The 17,389-nt window shown below is 39.1% G+C and overlaps 1 protein-coding gene across 10 annotated transcripts in view; it reads left to right on the top strand.

The window, feature by feature from the left end:
• Nucleotides 1-574: 574 nt before the first annotated feature.
• EYA4 (EYA transcriptional coactivator and phosphatase 4) overlaps nt 575-17,389 on the top strand; it is a 108,354-nt gene continuing 91,539 nt past the window's right edge. For 2 of the 10 annotated variants that reach the window (XM_053381947.1, XM_053381946.1), the window contains exon 1: nt 1,330-1,723. The gene's annotated coding sequence lies outside the window, so the exon portion shown is untranslated. Of the gene's footprint in view, nt 1,049-1,329; nt 1,724-1,941; nt 2,302-17,389 lie in introns of those variants that run through there. The other 8 variants (XM_053381951.1, XM_053381952.1, XM_053381943.1 and 5 more) reach the window with 6 other exon arrangements.

Here is a 17,389-nt window from a genome sequence, read left to right on the forward strand (position 1 = left end):
AAACAATTATTCAATTCTATATGTATGCCTTTTGCGCAAGGCTCTGGTTGGCAAATACTGGAGCTTTAGTAAAAAAAATCTAGAGTAGATCCCACAAGCCTGAAGTCTGCCCACTCCCGTTTTGTTGCCTGACAGAAATTCGCCAGTGTCCCTCACCATCACTCAATGCACCATCTATTTTAACCCCAGCTTCAGGGATTCAGGGCTGTGGGCTGCCCAGTCTGAAGTTGAGGTGGGTGGGCTGGGAGGGATCCAAGCAGAATACGAAGGCCATGCTTGTTTGCTTTCAAATCACTGCAAGCGGAGGCTAGGAAACCTTCTCCCCATTATTGGGCAAGCACCTTCCTCTCGGGCAAAATGGCTCTATCCCCAAGGGAGGCTGAGCGCACCTTCCCTTCTTCTCGGAACCAGCGGGAAACTGAAGGGGCGGGGCAGCAGGAAACTTGCGCGCGCAGCATGGTCGGCGGCGTGGGAGGGGCTAGGCCAACGGCCCGAAGTGCACGTGCCTCTTCCCGCCAACGTAGCGCCACCAGCCAATGCCCGCGCGAGAAAACAACCAATAGCGAGAGGGAGCAGCCGCTGCTGTAAACATGCTTCTCCCTTTCCTCCTTCACACACGCACACATAAATAAACGCACGCGCCGACGTTATCCCGCGGCCGAGCGCGCCACCACAAAACTTGCCACGGCTCCCTCCACAAGGGCAAAACCAAGAAAGCATCCAGAAAGTTGGGCAACGTGGCGCGCTTCCTCTCCCCCCCCCCGCGCCTCCTCCCAACTCCCCTCACGCGCGCGCCTGGGTGCGTGTTTTAGTTTTTCCAATTCTCCTCACGGAAAGCTGCTCTCTTTTGTTTTCCTCACAGTTGTACTTTTTTCCCCTTCTTCCTTAACTACTTGAAGAAAGGCAGTGGTGGTGGGAGGAAGCACAACTTTGGAAGGGGTGCCCCCACCCCCTTTTTTATTTTTTTGCCTCGACTTGGAACAGGGAAGAGAATCAATCAATAAAGGCGGAGCGGCGAGCACGGGAATAAAAGTGGTGGCAGGAGAAGGTGAGTGCGCCTCTTTTCTTTCCCTCCCCCTCCTTCCTCAGTTTCTACCATTTGCTTCCCTAGAGGGGGTCTTCCCTGGTGTATGTGGGGGACATCCCTCTCCTCCCCCCGCCCCAAACACCGCCGCTCCTTATCTAACGCCGCTTTCCTCTTAAACAGCCCCCACAAGCGAGTGTCTCCTCCTCCTCCTCCTCCGGAGGCAAACATGCCCAGGAGCCCCCAGCTCAGCTGCTGACGAGGAGGCCCGACGGCGCCTTGTCTGGCGCGGGGCGGGTGGGGGGAAGGTCCGTTCCGCGTCCGCGGAGCTACCGAAACCCATTTTGCCCTTCGCGTCACGGGACGAGGTCCAGGAGCAGAGAGGGCGAGCGGGCGTGTGTTTGTGTGCACGGCAGAAACACGCGACATTTTGCCGAGAGGGGGACGAGGGCGACGGTGGTTGGACTCGGCAGGGACTTGGTGCCCCCCGCCTCAAATCTCTTGCCTCCCTCCAGGTGACCTCGCCTCGTTATTTGCCCCGTAACGGGGGGCGAGAGGAAATCGAGGGGCGTCCAGGGAAAAACAACCGCAAAACTTTTTGCCTCGTTCTCTCTCCTGAATCCCCACTTCGCCGGGGCGATTCTGTCTCGGGTTTCCTTCCTCGGCTTCTTATGCCATTATAACAAACGTGACATACCGGTAAGAGAAATCAGGCGGCCGCTTTTGATCTCGCTGCGCTGCTCGTCGCCGTCGCTTTCCGGGTTTCTGTTTCAAAGGCTCGCCTTCGCTCCGGGTCCCCCTGGGCGAGCTGCTCGACCCGAGCCAGGGCGGTGTGGTGTTTCAGCTCCGGGGAGAGAGAGAGGGGCACGGTCTGGGTGCGGGGTAGGGTAGGGTTCTCCCCCCCCCTTCTTGACCGCAAAAAAGTCTCTTGAAAGTTTCGATGCGAGGGCTGGTGTTGTGCAACTTGCCAGCAAATGGAAATTGCACGCATGGAGGTCGTAGAATTAAGAAAGTCGCTCTGCGAACGGTGGGAATTGATGCCAACTTTTTGGGAACGACCGTAAACTCTTTTTCTTTCCCCTGGACTTGGATTGTAAAGCTTGGATCTGGAATATATATTACTCTGCTCCGTTGAAGAGCCTGGGACTTCCCAGCCTCCGTCTTACATTCTTTTTTTAAAAGCAACATTGCAGTTGGTTTTTTGTTTTAAAGGATATAGTTGCTGTTCAGGCTGGCGCAAACGTAAAATACAGATAGATTTCTAGACTAGTAGAAAGGTACAGAGCTCAAGCGGCTTTTTGTTTGTTTCGCTCTCTTTCAGAAAAACCGAGTGTGTGCATGTAGGCTTAAAAGTACACAAAGCAACAACTGCTTTGTTTATGTGGTGCTGGTGGGTGGTGGGTGGGGCGAAGGAACTTTCCTGATCTCGGGGAGTATCGTGATCTTCACTTAGGTGTAATAATCACTATAACGGGGCTTATGTTTTGCTCTGAAACCACTTCCACGTGGAGAGGTCTGGTGTGTATGTACATACTTGAAGTAATAGAATTCTCAGTGTTCGTCCCAGTGGGCTTTTGGCCATTAGTTTGACTTTCTGCCTGTCATTAGACACTCCCAAAATGTGCTATAAAAGAGCTGAAGGGTAGCTTTTGGCTTTATGGTTGCATGGTATGTTGTTTTAACGTAACGTTCTTTTTCTCTTACCTTGAGGCCGTTGAATCATTGGTGGGGAAATGTGAATTGGTAAAATGTGTGTACATGCAAACTACTTTGTCTGCTTTTTAAAATCTGATGATTGCCTTACCTTTGCATCCATTTCATTGTCATGCATTGAAAAACCATTGGCGTATGAGGTGCTGCTTTTCCAATGAAGATTCAGGGATTGACAATGGGGTTTTGTCTACCTGTGAGAAAATTACTGGTATTGAAATCTTACATAATTGTCATTTGATATTTTACCCTGTGGTCAAAGTTTTAAAAACAAAATGTATGTTGCTTTTATTCCACAATCGCCGTGAATAGAAGTTTGCAGAGAATATCCCATTACCATTAGTAGTTCACATATCTTTAATATGGAATTAAATTTACTTTGAAAGATAGTGTTTTGATCAAAATACATTTTTGATACATTTACTTGTTAATATGGTTAATTAGAGTAAGAAAGTACATCATAAGTTGATTCAAATTTGATGTGTCCTATATATTCCCTTCTCTCTGATCAGATTTTTAAAGAAAGAAATTGTGGGGTTCTAAGCCAACTTTTCTTAGGTTTACGAGCACTGCTTTACTTTCCCTCAATAAAGCTGTAGTAAAGGCACATAGGTTTTGTATATCAGCGCCATACTTCATTCTCGCATTACACCGAGAATACAAACTTTCTCACTTATTTTGACATAGTTTTATTCAGTGCTTTATTATCTATCTTTGAAAGAACAAGCTCATATATAAAATAATCTTTAGCACTTCTATTCTGTTTATATTGCAATGGAACTTTAAGTCTTGCCACAAAATGAAAGCCACATATTTACAGATGTGTTATGGGTGCAATTAGTAATGTAATACTTTTTCCCTATTGCTTTGAAGTATACTAGCATATATTCAGTGTATGCTTATTTCATCTGGCACAATGTTTTTGGAACCCTTTGTTCCTGTGCAATAGAAACCTGTTTTGACAGTAATTGACAGAGAGCTCATGGACAGAATTCTAGGTCATGCTGCCATACTATTCTTGAGTTTCTCAGTAGTATAGCTCACAATGATTTATTACATAAATTCATTAGAGATGCATATTTAAATCTGCATTCCTAAGCACATAATCTTGGTCGTTCTCCTGATATCAGTGAAACTTACTTTCAAATAAACGTTTTTTCGGATTGGGGATCACAACATCTTTTTAGGCCATTGATGCAAATTTGAGATGCAAACATGCATAGCTACAATATTTTGTTGTAGTTGCAGTTAAATGGTCACATATCAAATGTGCCATCTTGTTGCTTCTGATGGGTTGATACCATGTTACCCTGTAAATTATCATTTGTCATGTCCTCAAATATTATCATATTCTTGAAAGAGGACAACAGAATATGTAATATGTTAATGATGTATCTTATATTGACTTCTGTAGGGCTTCTTATATTCAGGTAATGATTTTTGCCTCCTGAAAAGGAAAGTTGGTATGGGGTTTGGGTTGATTGCTCAATCACTTATATCTGAGTATTATTTTTTTGTAAAGGTTTTTATTTTAACTTTTGAAAATGAAGACTTATGAACCCTTTCTTAAAAAGCAGGTTTTCTTTTTTATATGGTGAGTTTATTTGGCATAGTTTTATATAGCAGCTGCTGATCATATTTCATAGAGCTGTTAAAGCACTTAAAACCTAAAATTAGGTACTGTCTGGTAGTAAATATTTCAAATCGTTGCTTGAAGAAATAAATGGAGAAGTGGTTCTCTAAAATCCATTGCTGAACAAAAAGCAAGTAGGATTTTAATATTAAAAATAACAATATTATTATTATAAATAACTGGGACAATTTACTTCCATATAATATGTTTTTAGTGCTCCTTTGTAAGTGACTCACTATTGAGAAATCTTAGAATGATTTCTCTGTGGTTGTTGAAAACATGGGATATTGACACTTCATTCAGTTGCAACAGCGAGCACCAATTGCACCCCTACTTCTTTTTCCGTAAAACCTTGTTGTAGAACAGAAGATTGCACATTTATCTGCTTTGTGTGATCAAAGTTTAACATGTTCCCCCAAAGTATTCACTTTTCTCACATTTCAAACTAGTGATGAACTTGGAATTTTACAAAATAGCTTCAGATAGCTAGATACTGATTTTGTTTAATTATTTAACCTTCAGTTAATAGAAATGAACTAAAGATAAACAATGTTGTGAGTAATACTCTATGTTAAAACACAATGTAGTTTCAAGCATTTTAAAAATATATAAATCCTCGATACATCGGATTTGATAACAACATCAAGCCCAGTGTAGTGTCTTACACCAATGCCACAGGCTTGAATGTGCTTTGTAGCTTCAGCCCTGCTCTCATTGCTGTCTTGGACATAATTAATAGAAAGATGCAATATTCTGTGTATGCAATTAATAGAAAGATGCAGTTTTCCGTGTATAAGACTAGGTTTTTTCCCTTAAAAATAATGTCAAAAATTAGAGCATGTCTTATACTTTGGGCCATTTCCCCCATTTTCTTAAATCTTAGTCTCCAAAAATAGTCTTATACATGGGGGGCATCTTATAGATGGAAAAATACGGTAAGTATCTTAAAAAAATAAATAAATGTTAGTTACAATTGGAAAGCAAATTGTTAATAGTGCTTTGTTAAAAATTTATAGCACAAATAGATTGATACTTTGTGACTATTTTACAGTTCAATCAATGATTTGAATGTAAACAAAGCAGTTTTACTAAGAACACATCATTTTTGTCTTTTTAAAAAAGAGTATTTTATAAATGATAGCTCAACTCTAACCTTTCCCTGTCAATGAAAAGTGCTAATTGAATATGCAAGTTTTGACATAATAGTTTAGATTGATGCTTGAAACTTTCAGCCTTTCTGTCCTTTTTAATTGTTCTTCAGATTACATACCAGTATTCTGCATGGAACTATTAGGCTGCAATTCTATACCAGCTGTATACAGTTCTATGCCTGAGATTCTCATTTAAATCAAGGGGACTTATTTCTGAGTAGAGAATTGTGTTGTTAATGTCTTATAAAATAAAAATTGTTATTAAAGATGAACTTTATATTTTAACAAATTAATTTTTTAAGAGATCAAAAAGGTATTAATATTTTGTAGTGAATAAAGATTACAGTGTATGAACACAATCCAATAGAAGGTGTTCAAGTTAAAATTTGGGAATTGTATCCCAATCCTCTCGTCACTTGCTTAGGAGTAAACCCTATTGAGTTCAGGAGGACATTTCTTAGTAGGCATGCTTAGGATTCACTTTCAATCATAACTGGGGTAGACTCACTAAAATCGACTAAGAATGAGCTAGTTGGATACAAGCCTTGTTTAGCAGAGACTGTGTTTTGGCAAACCATTTGTGTCCAAATCTGTTCTGAAGACAGTTTGAAGTGCTTTACATACTAACTACTTTGCCGTTTAAGAAATACAGCCATCATTCCATTGATGGTTTTATGTGTCATGAAAGAAGAATAGGCCATATTTATCATGACAGGAATGACCAAAAGTGAGTCTTATTCTTGTGCCCTGCTTTCTTTTCCTTTGCTGCAACCACATGGAGAAAACAATGTGTCCGCTTCCATTTTAGAGTAACCACAGATTAGCTTTATGTCCAAATCCTAAAGTGTGATTAATCTTAATTACGGTTTGTTGAACCAAGCAAGCTTCATTGCCAATGGTTTTAAATTGGCTTGTTTCAAACAAACCATAGTTAAGATTAGCCACACATTGGGTTTAGTCATAATGCCAAACTGCAGTTAATGAAATGGAAGTGAAAACATCTGAATGTCTCATGACCATGCCAGAGGAGGAGAAGAGTGGGGCCACACCTTGTCACAATAAACCATGGTCCATTGTGATCTACAAATTCAGCCAGTTACTTTGATTTATAGCATTATATAAGTAAATATATTTATAAAAATACATTTGCAACACTTTCTATATAGGGCTGTAATATAAAGTATTGAAGGTTATTTTTAATTGTTGCTTTAAAAGTTTAGACCTCTTACTGTGCAAATTATCCATGTTTTGTCTAAGTACTATTTGATTTTTTTCTCACTTTTAATCCAGGTTGTTAGATTGGTGCTCTTTGTATATAAATGTTTTTTGCATAATCTGACAACATAATTACAGCAGGGTTGGGTATTTTTGGAAACTCATCCAGTTGCTTTGTGAGTGCTCTGCTAAGTTAGTTGTGACTGATATATTTTTTTTCTTACTGTTTTACAACTCATCAGAAAAAGTAGGAAAATTGATTTGGTTTTCCTACTAGGTAACAATCTCTGAATTGCTGCACATATACTAAAGATGTTTCTGACCTGTATCTCTCTCTCTCCCTCCCTCTCTCTCTCTCTCTCTCTCTCTCCCTCTCTCTCTTTTAGTGGATAGTAACTAGCATATTGCATTAACTCCATATGAAGCTATAATAGGACATTTCATTACAATGAAAGATCTATATTTCATATTTTTAGTCAAGTTTAGAATAGTGGACTAGACTTTTTGATACCTATGGTTGTTCATAATTAACTTGAATAATGTGTTGCATCAGTTGGAACCTCTATTGTTATGTTTAAATTTATGTTCCCAGTAGTGTAAAGTGTTATGCCCTTAATGTTTAAGTGAAAACAACAACAAAAAAGCAAATATATTAATAAATCTATTGGTTATGTTACAAAGCACAGCACACAAAGTTCTACTCACCCGTGGGAGCGTTCCTCATGCACACTACATTTTAAAATTAAGGAGACTTTCAAAAGTAGTTTCTGATGAAGGTGTAGTGAAGTAAAAAACTCCCATTGCATGTCCCTGAATCTTTGAATGTTTCTATAAAGTAGTTCTTCGAATCTTTGCCATAATTAAATCCAGAAACACCTACCTCAATAAGTAATGACATTGTTAATCCAGGTCCTAGTGAGGGAAGGCAGAAGCGTTGATATTGGTGTAGGCAGCCAACTGAATATAACCTGGATTGGTTAATTAGATGTGTGTAATTTGGAAAAATAGTAAATAGGCATACTTCTTTTAAATATAGTATTTGTATATGTCACTTAGTATAAAGTATACTTAGCATATCAAACTGCCACGGCACCAGAAAACTACTTTTCCACACCAGCCGTCTGCGGTGGGTGAATTGGCTCTGTGTGCACCAGAGTTCCTCTGCCTTTAAAGCATTCTGTACTCAAAACAATAGGAGAGGAAACTCTGTATGTGAATAGTGAGTGACTGTACATACACATCTTCTCTAATAATGATGTTGGCATGCATAGCATCTTAATGAATATGTATATGTACATAATGCTATCTATGTGACTTCTTCTCACACAATGAGACTTCACTTTCCTCCCCTTCCTGCAGTCCTAGGTGTACCCTTAAAATCTACTCTGGGGTGTTGGGAGAGAGGAAAGTAAAGTCCTGTTGCACAAGTGGAAACCACTCTCTGTGTTGGATTATGCCATTGGATTTAGTAGTATGTAAAGAATAATGTTTATATTGAACATCATTGCCCAGCACCATATTTCTTTGAAGTTTTATGATAAACTGTTGTTTGTTGTTTTTTAAAGAATAATGCTATAGGTGCTCAGGAATGTGATAAATTATTTTACAAACCAGCTTTGTAGGTTATGATGAGTCAACAGACACTATTTTTCAGCAACTTAAACTATTTTTGCCCACAGGTATACATAGTGAGGATCATTGTACGTATTATGGGCCATATAAACTACCTCTAACCAAATTTCCGTTTCACTTTCAATGTCCTATGCAGTTCTGTTAAAGGGTCTCTAGCATGTCACGGGAACGCGGGTGGTGCTGTGGTCTAAACCACAGGGCCTAGGGCCTGCCGATCAGTAGGTCGGCGGTTCGAATCCCCGCAATGGGGTGAGCTCCCGTTGCTCGGTCCCTGCTCCTGCCAACCTAGCAGTTCGAAAGCACATCAAAGTGCAAGTAGATAAATAGGTACCGCTCTGGCAGGAAGGTAAACAGCATTTCCGTGCGCTGCTCTAGTTCGCCAGAAGCGGCTTAGTCATGCTAGCCACATGACCCAGAAGCTGTATGCCGGCTCCCTTGGCCAGTAAAGCGAGATGAGATGATTGGATCTAATGGTCAGGGGTCCCTTTACCTTTAGCATGTCACAAGAGCCTTTTCTTGGAAGCTCTGGGTGCCGCAATGAGGAGGGGGCAAAGAATTCCCTTTACACAAATGACTTTGTGCTCATCCTCCATTAGTTACAACTCAGTACCTTCTGGTGGACACCCAAAATAATTGAAGTGCACACCTTAAAATGTAGCATGCAAATATGTCAGGATATTCTTACCATCGAAGAAGACTTGACAGAGAGCTGGGATTAGGTGTTATGCAATTTATTGTCAAGGATACATTTGGAGGCAAATTTGGGTTTGCTGCTTTGTAAAATAGCTGCCCCCTGTAATGCCTGGTTTAATAGCTAAAATATGTCCTTGAAGTACAAGAAAAATATTTCTCCTACAATCTTTAAGTCTGAAAAGCTATTGTCTGTACATAGCCTCTGACTGACTACCGCCTAAAATTCTAGTAGGCTACCTGCCAAGTCAGGTTGAAGCAGTGGCTGTATGCTAAATGTACTCAGATGCAAGACTGAGAAACAGTCTTACTCATCTTGCTTTACTTTTTTTCCCCAAGGCTGCACTTCCGTTTTACAGGTAAAATTGAGCTGGGGCTTAGAACAAAATTCAATTTAAAACTGCTGGGAGTGGTGTCTGCATACTGTTTCCTAGTTTCATAAGGCAAAATACTAATTCTCCAAATGGAATGACTGTAAAATATCCAATTATTAGAATGGCAGATATTAGAACAGCAGGTTATTGAAGAATCCATTGAACTGATTTATTGTAATCACCTCATTTTTATGTACTGTAAAATAATGTTTTGTATTTACCCCCCAGTGAGCTATTTTGTTCCAGTCTTATCATGTTTTATGATTTATGTTTGTACAAAGAAATGATGATAATAGTCTTGTGCTTTGTTACTGAAAAATAAAAAGGGAAACACAAAAAGCAGGTTATTTGTGTTTATTATGAATACAAGTTTACATGTTTATCTCAAAAATTACAAATCCAAAACATGTAAAATAACTTTTATGGTCAGTGGTTTAGACCACAGTGCCACTCGCATCCTTTATGGTACTAACACCCAGTGCAGAAATACATATTGTGAGTTGGAAAGTTTACAAATAATCTTCTTGTATAAGCTTGGTATATATCTTTGATGGTTGTCTTCTTTATTGTTAAGGTTTTTTTATTGGAAGTATTTGTTCTACGATGGTCTGCAGGATAGACTGTATTGGTTCGGTAGTTTAGAGGCAAAATAGTGTTTGCATTTGGACATGATGCAAAATAATGTCTTAGTGTCAGCTATCAGGCATGCTTGCTCCTCCCTTTGTCTCCGGCATGGCTCTGTTGGGGGGATCAGTAGTTGTGCATTAGATTAATTGCAGATTTGTCATTATATTCAAAGACTAAATATATAAATATTTAATTTTTGTAACTGACATTTCATGGCCACATCCCAGGTGATAATTGAATATAGATGAATAAAAAACAAGAATGTGAGTGTGATACGTAGAAGTGGCAGTAGTGATTAAACAATACTGTCCATAGGTATTTCTAAGTCATTTTTTTTAGGAATGACAACTTGTAGCACAGCTTTCTACATCGTTCTACAATTGCAAATACAAGTTGAAAGACAGAAAAGGAATAAATTAGCTGAAATACTCTAAATCTGGTTGTAAAATCTTCCCAGTAGTATACCTGCCTATTGTTAGTTACACAACTATTTTCAGTTGTAGAAGGAATATAAGGTATGCAGATTTGCGTGTTGTTAAATGTAAATAAAACACATAATAGATTTTATGCTCTATTGTAGCAATTTATGAACACAATGCTAATGTGAGAATGATGAGGGGGGCTGATGTGGAAGAGGTACTGTGGACAGGAGTTCTGCATACAGACCAGGATGAAAGAAGAACACAGTGAGGCACCAAGTTGTTATGTTTTGTTTTGCTGGGCATATTATTCAGTGATAGTATTGAAGCAGAACACTCTTCATTTTGTGAATGATATTGAAAGCTCATTGCTGGTTTTTTCAGGGAAGGGGGCCACAATTCACCTAATGAGTCTGTCAGCAAAAGCACTTCACAAGGACTTCTGCTTGTGGGAGTGTAACTCCCCTTCCCCACAATTAACATCTGTAGAAAATGGCATAAAGTTAGTTTGGATGGAATATACACTGTTTGCTTCCACAAATTTCTGCCTATTTGGCAGGCAAATACAGCAGCATACTGTTAGGGATACAGACACTGTATAAGGAATAACAACTACTTATTTGTGGATATTTATTTTGTAGTATTTTTACTTGAATGGTCAAACTGTTTTTGTTTGTTTTTTGAGCTTAACTGTTTTAAACAATTGTTATTTTACTAATTAACAACAAATGAACTTCTAAAACAAAAACAAAATTCATACTGTTTATATTTAGTGTGTGCATGTCTACGTTTCTTCATGATTTGTTGTTCGGATGAAGTGAATCATTTTGGTGTGTACAGCTAGATTGAAAAGTAATGTTGCATTTTGCAATTTACAAATTGGCTTGTACAGTATTTTGTAACTGGGAGATAATGAAACATGTTTTCAAAATGACAATTGTTTGTATGGAATCTGGCATGTGTCTTTGTTAGCTGCTTTTCTGACCAGAATACCCTGTGTTTAGTTGATTTGGAAGGGATTGGAGTGTAAAGGGATTGTAAACTTGACATACTATACCTAAGTGGGGTCTACAATCTTTATTCTTATCAGTGCTTGGGGCTTCCCACATATTTGTTTAATTTCCATTTGTTTTTATGGTTATTGTTATTGTACATAATATCTCTTTAAAATACTGTGGAATGGATAGTCATTTCCTTAGTGTTTTCAGATTCTTTATCAGAAATGAAAATGTCGCACCCACATTAACGAACAGACTAATCCCCAGAATTTTCACAATGTTTTACTTGAATCTGGAGTATTGCAGATCAATTAGTGGATTGCCATAAGGAAGGCTATAAGACTTTTGATAACAGAAAAAAATAGGGCATGACTTTGAGATCATTTAAAACTTAAATCTTTAATCTTAATTACTTAATTAATGATCTTGCTTATTTTTAGTGGATGGGGTTCTGCTCTTTTATCTGTATTATTGATGTATTAAGTTGCTTTATTCTTGTTTTTTAAGTTAGTAAGTTGCTTTGAATTCTTTCTTTCTTTTAAAAAAGTGACTTAATAGATAATAATAATAAATGCTAACCCATAGAATAGGGACGCGGGTGGCGCTGTGGGTTAAATCACAGAGCCTAGGACTTGCCAATCAGAAGGTTGGCAGTTTGAATCCCCGCGATGGGGTGAGCTCCCATTGCTCGGTCCCAGCTCCTGCCCACCCAATAGTTTCGAAAGCACGTCAAAGTGCAAGTAGAGAAATAGGTACCGTTCCGGTGGGAAGGTAAACAGCATTTCCGTGTGCTGCTCTGGTTCGCCAGAAGCGGCTTAGACATGCTGGGCACATGACCCGGAAGCTGTACGCTGGCTCCCTTGGCCAATAAAGCGAGATGAGCGCCGCAACCCCAGAGTCGGTCACGACTGGACCTAATGGTCAGGGGTCTTTACTTTACTTACTAACCCATAGAATAGGCAACGATCTGTATGGTAAAAAATGTCTGAAATGTCAGATTATTGTATTAGAAAGGGGTGCCCCATCTCAGACTTCCCAGTCTTTAACCCAATGCTTTGCCCCATTAAAGTCACTTCTAGTGGTTTGCTTGACTGAGGTTCCATACACTACTATATAGATTTTTTTCACTTTCATAGGGTCTCCAAAACACACTTAGGGATACTGCCTGAAAGAGCCTTAAATGAAGAAAATCAAACCTCTGGCATAGGGCTAGGCGATATATCAATTATATTGTCCAAAACTGGTTTGAAGTTTATATTGTGATACTGGTTTCATAATTTTTGACCTGGCAATATGTTGCAAATCATGATTGTGTGTGTGTGTACGCGCTATGCAAAAATCTGATGAAGGGAAAACTCTGAAGCCAGCCAGTGCCTCTACATAGCTCCATCCTTATTCAGACACCTTGAAATATTGATATATTGTGAATGTTTAGCTGGTGGTATATCGCAATGTTGAAAACCAGATGTTGTCCACCCCTGTTTTGGTAACATCTCCAGAGTGTCTTCAGTGATCTCATGGGAAATGGAGTGCCTGGAGTGTGGGGTGGTGATGATGGGGGACCCTTCCCCAAACCTTTCCCTTCTGCAAGTGTGTAGGTCAGAGAAGTGACAAAAAGTGTTAAATAGTGGCTAAGAAGTTTTTTTGCTTTGTTTGTTGGACTTTTTACCTTCAGGGAAACCTTGAGGATGGGATCCAGTGTAGCACTAAGTGGAAATCAGCACAAGGATTTCTGCTTACATAACAGATCACCCTCCCCATTTTCTCCCCCAGTGCACAATGTAAGTGTTCTAGGGGTTTCCCCAATACCCAGGAGCAGATTTTGAGAGAGTGCTGGGTGCTTGTAGTGGGAGGAGACAGTGGAAAGTCCAGTTGCACTAGTGGAAATCCTTGTATTCATAATACGTGTTCATTGAATACCATCCTGTATGTCATGATGTGCTCAGCTAGTATGAGCCAGCTGCTCTATGTTCTCTAAGAGGACAGGTACTGGATGAAGTCCTTGAAGGCAGTTGATTTGTGGGTAGGTTTTTTGATGGAGGACCTATTGGGTTGGAGAGATGGTGAATCATTCTAATCTCTTTGGGTATGGTTCCATGTTAGGAAATTCACAGGTAGGGAAAGATGGAAAGAGGCAGAACCATGTTTTTGTGTTTTCAGGTTTGAATCCCTGCTGCTAATTTTCAACTGTTGATATTAGTGTCAATGCTCTCTGTGGGAAATTGGGATACCCATAGTAAATTCCTTCTACGGGCGCAGTCCGTATTCAATGTCTTGATAGACTTCTTGGCAACTTATGCTGGGTTTTTTGTGCACAAATTGGGCACAACTTTTCAATAATCTGCTCAAGAAATTATAGCATAGTTCAGTCATCCCTTATCTTGGAGCTCTTTCTGAATAACGTTTGATGTGTCCATACATATCTCCTTCTGGCTTCTGCCTCAGAGTGCTGTGTTCCCAGCTTGTGCTGCTGTACTTCTCAGTTGGACCATTGCCATTTTCCATATTGTTGATGATTTGTCAGTTTTGGTCCTATTTTCCCCTTCTACATTTCTCAAAAGAGGAATACACAAAAGCTCATGGTAGTGGCTATGGTGGCATACTGAATCTTGTGGGAACATAAAGGGCTACCAGCTTTATTGCACTGTTGGTGAATGAAGAGCAGCACACTAGGGTGAAAAAGTTTCCACTGTAGTCTGTCCTCCACCTCCACCATCCTGCTCCTGACTGGAGTGGTGGGGCCTTTGTGCCTAAACTGAATGATTAAGCTTGTGCTGGATTCATGAATGCATGAATCTAGGGTGAGCGCCACTCTCTGTTGGCCTGTTGGATGGTCCCTTTTGTCCTGGTCCCAGCACAAGCAGGAACTGGTCTTTCCTGAAATGTGAGAGCTGGGAAAAATGAAGATGGCATTATTTGTACAGAAGGAATATCATTAAACTCACTGATCATTGCCTTTCTCTATTATTTTTACTTTCTTAGCTTTTGAATTTGACTGTGTAGTTTGATATGTTGATAGCTGGTATTCAAATGGATGAAATATGTTCCACAGCAAGCTTTAAGGAAAATATTATTAAATGCATTTGTTGATCAGGAAGTTAGAAGCCCTCTTCATCAAGTGTTTAAAAAAGAAAATCTTGGGACATAAAACACTTCATCAACCTTAAATCCACATCTGCAGAAACAGATGCCTCTCTTCACACTAACTTGTCTGCAAGTTTAAAATGTTTTACAATCATTTTAAAAGTAGTTAAAAACACTCACTGCATAATCGGGATACAGCAGTTCCCGCCCTCTGTTTTTAATCTGATTCTATCAATGGAGTAAAGCATGAAGGTTGATTTGGCAACTAGGTTATGGCCTCATAAACTCAATGAGCTTACTATTATCCCTTAATTTTATATATTATGTAAAGGGAGAATTCTACCCTTATTAGATTAATTGAGTTCTGTAATATTTTACAAATTAGAGAAACTATGCTAAAAAAAAAAGAAGGCAATCTGCATGAGTGCTGTTATTTAATTCTGCATTTGTAATAGCATTCAATAATTAGTTTTATTCTGATTTGTAAAAAAAATATTTATTTATTTATTAACCAACTCCTTCCCTGAGGCCATCAAAGTGCTGCAAACTTGGGTTCTGCATGATATCAGTATTATAGAGAAAGATTTTAAACATTTATAATTTTGATTACTGGTAACTTTAAAGTTTGAAGCAACATGAACATTGACAATGGAAATAAGCTATGCTTTTGAATTGGCGAGGCAGAACTTAGTAGGAGACAAACAGTAGAGCAATTAGAAAATTGAAAGGCAGAGGGCACTGCTTTCTCTTTTGTAAAAGTTTTATAGAAATGTGGAGGCTGCAGATGATATCAGTTTCTACCTTTTGCTTCTCCGTGACCTGATATAATTGCTAGCTACAGCTTGCCTGACCATTGGGGCCTGAGCTGAATTTTCTTCACTTTGTTGTTTACAAAAATAATTCTTCTCTGATCGAGCTGAACAACAACAACAAAAGGTTTGCACAAATGACTGTAAACCAGAATTGGGAACCTTGGTTTTCACAAGGGGAGGAGGAAATAGGAAGTACTTATATGCCATGGTTTGCAATTCTGTATGAAGTGAGTCAGTCTGTGGGTTAGAGGCAAAGATGCAACGGTAAGGGAAGTTGATAGGCAATGCCAATGGGCAAAGTAGGGGGTGCTGACATTTTATTGGTTACCTTGCTTTACTAATCAAATACCAAGTCTCATTAACCATTGCAGCATTCACAGTTAAACACTTCCATGTACAATGCTTGGCTTGCTGTTCAGAACGTGTGTGGTTTTGTAAAATAGACATGACCAACTCCCAGCATATAATTTCTGAGTTACAGAGCAGGTAGGTTTAATAAGTATTATTTCCACTTTTCCACAATTTACATGCTTTGCCCACTTTTTCCTGTAGAATAGTTGAGACTGAAGAAGGGAAGAAATGTATTCAGGTTATGTAATGGATATGCAAGTCTTCAGTCAGGCATTTAGTGTCGCCAGTCCCATGCTGTGGAACACTCTTCCAGTAGTTGTTCGGCATCCTTGCTTTTGACTTTCAGACATTTCTTGGAGACTTTTTATGCTGACAGACCTATGGAGTGGCATATTTTTTTCTCTTGAGTTGCCAGTCATTTTTATGCTTATTCTGTATTGCTTTTAAAGGTTGTTACATTGATGTACACCGCCTGACATTTTGCAAGAAGGAGGTATCTAGGTGTTGTTTTTTTAAAATATATATATAAATAAGCATCTTTCACTTTCATGTAAGCAGCAGACATCACAATACAGTAACCAATAGTACTTATTATCTCTCCATTTCACTTGTTACACTATGAGTCATATGTTAAACTCCGAAAGAGTAAAATTCTCGAGTGGGGACTTAGCAACTTCCTTTCACATAAAGAATTGTTATTTGTCTAAAAGTGTTGCCATTGTGAAAAATTAACAGTTACCGTTTGGGGCAAACTGTGAATACAAAAGAGAGATTCTATCATTTAAAAAGAAGTGTGAAATTAGACTTATTAAAATTGCAGCAGTGCATATATCTTCCCCCTCTGCTTTCACAGGTTGGCTTTTTAAAGTGATTTGTTGACTATTAACATTTGGAAAATAGGAAACTGTATAACATATTTTTTAGGAAGTGAACAAATGAATGCAGGAATCTAGAATCCTCTTCATGAATCCATCTGAAAAATATTACAGTACCCACACAATATTTTCTATATGTGTTAATGTGATCCCTTTAAAAAGTCAGCGAGTTAGCACAAAATCCTAGATTATATTTCTTGGCAGGGGAGTGTAATAAAGCTGACTATCCTTGTAGTTTTGATGTCTGCCTCATATTTTTGCTGGTTCATTCCAGAATGGTATCTGCAAAAGGTTCCTGCCAAGGGCTAGCATTTACGTTAAAAAAAAATGCATTTAAGGTGGAACTCTATTTACACTCTATTACACTTGCCATGGGCTTACCACTGAGAATGGCTGGCAGGCCAGTCTCAATTACTCCCCCTCCCCATGGCATTTAGACATCTGTGTCACTTACCTACATTTTCCTACAAGCAATAAACAATAATTTAGATGTAGAACCAGGAACTGTACAGCATTATTGTGTTACAGTATGAGTAAATTGGATGATGTCTCATGTTGGTCGTACTCTTGAGTAGACCCATTGAAATAAATGTAACCTCAGTTTGGGGTGTGTGCTGAGTTTGACTTAGATATTACCCAGAATATCCAGTTCAACAGTGCAACTCAGAAACAAACTTCAATAGGACTTACTCCCATATACGTATTTCAACCTTAAAGTTATGGGGAGGGAGGGGGAGTAAAATGCGGGACTTGTTATCAGTGACGTCTAGTATTCAGCTTAACATCTAATTCTG

The sequence above is a fragment of the Podarcis raffonei genome, chromosome 3 (genome assembly GCF_027172205.1).
Source record: "Podarcis raffonei isolate rPodRaf1 chromosome 3, rPodRaf1.pri, whole genome shotgun sequence".
Taxonomy (NCBI): Eukaryota; Metazoa; Chordata; class Lepidosauria; order Squamata; family Lacertidae; genus Podarcis; species Podarcis raffonei.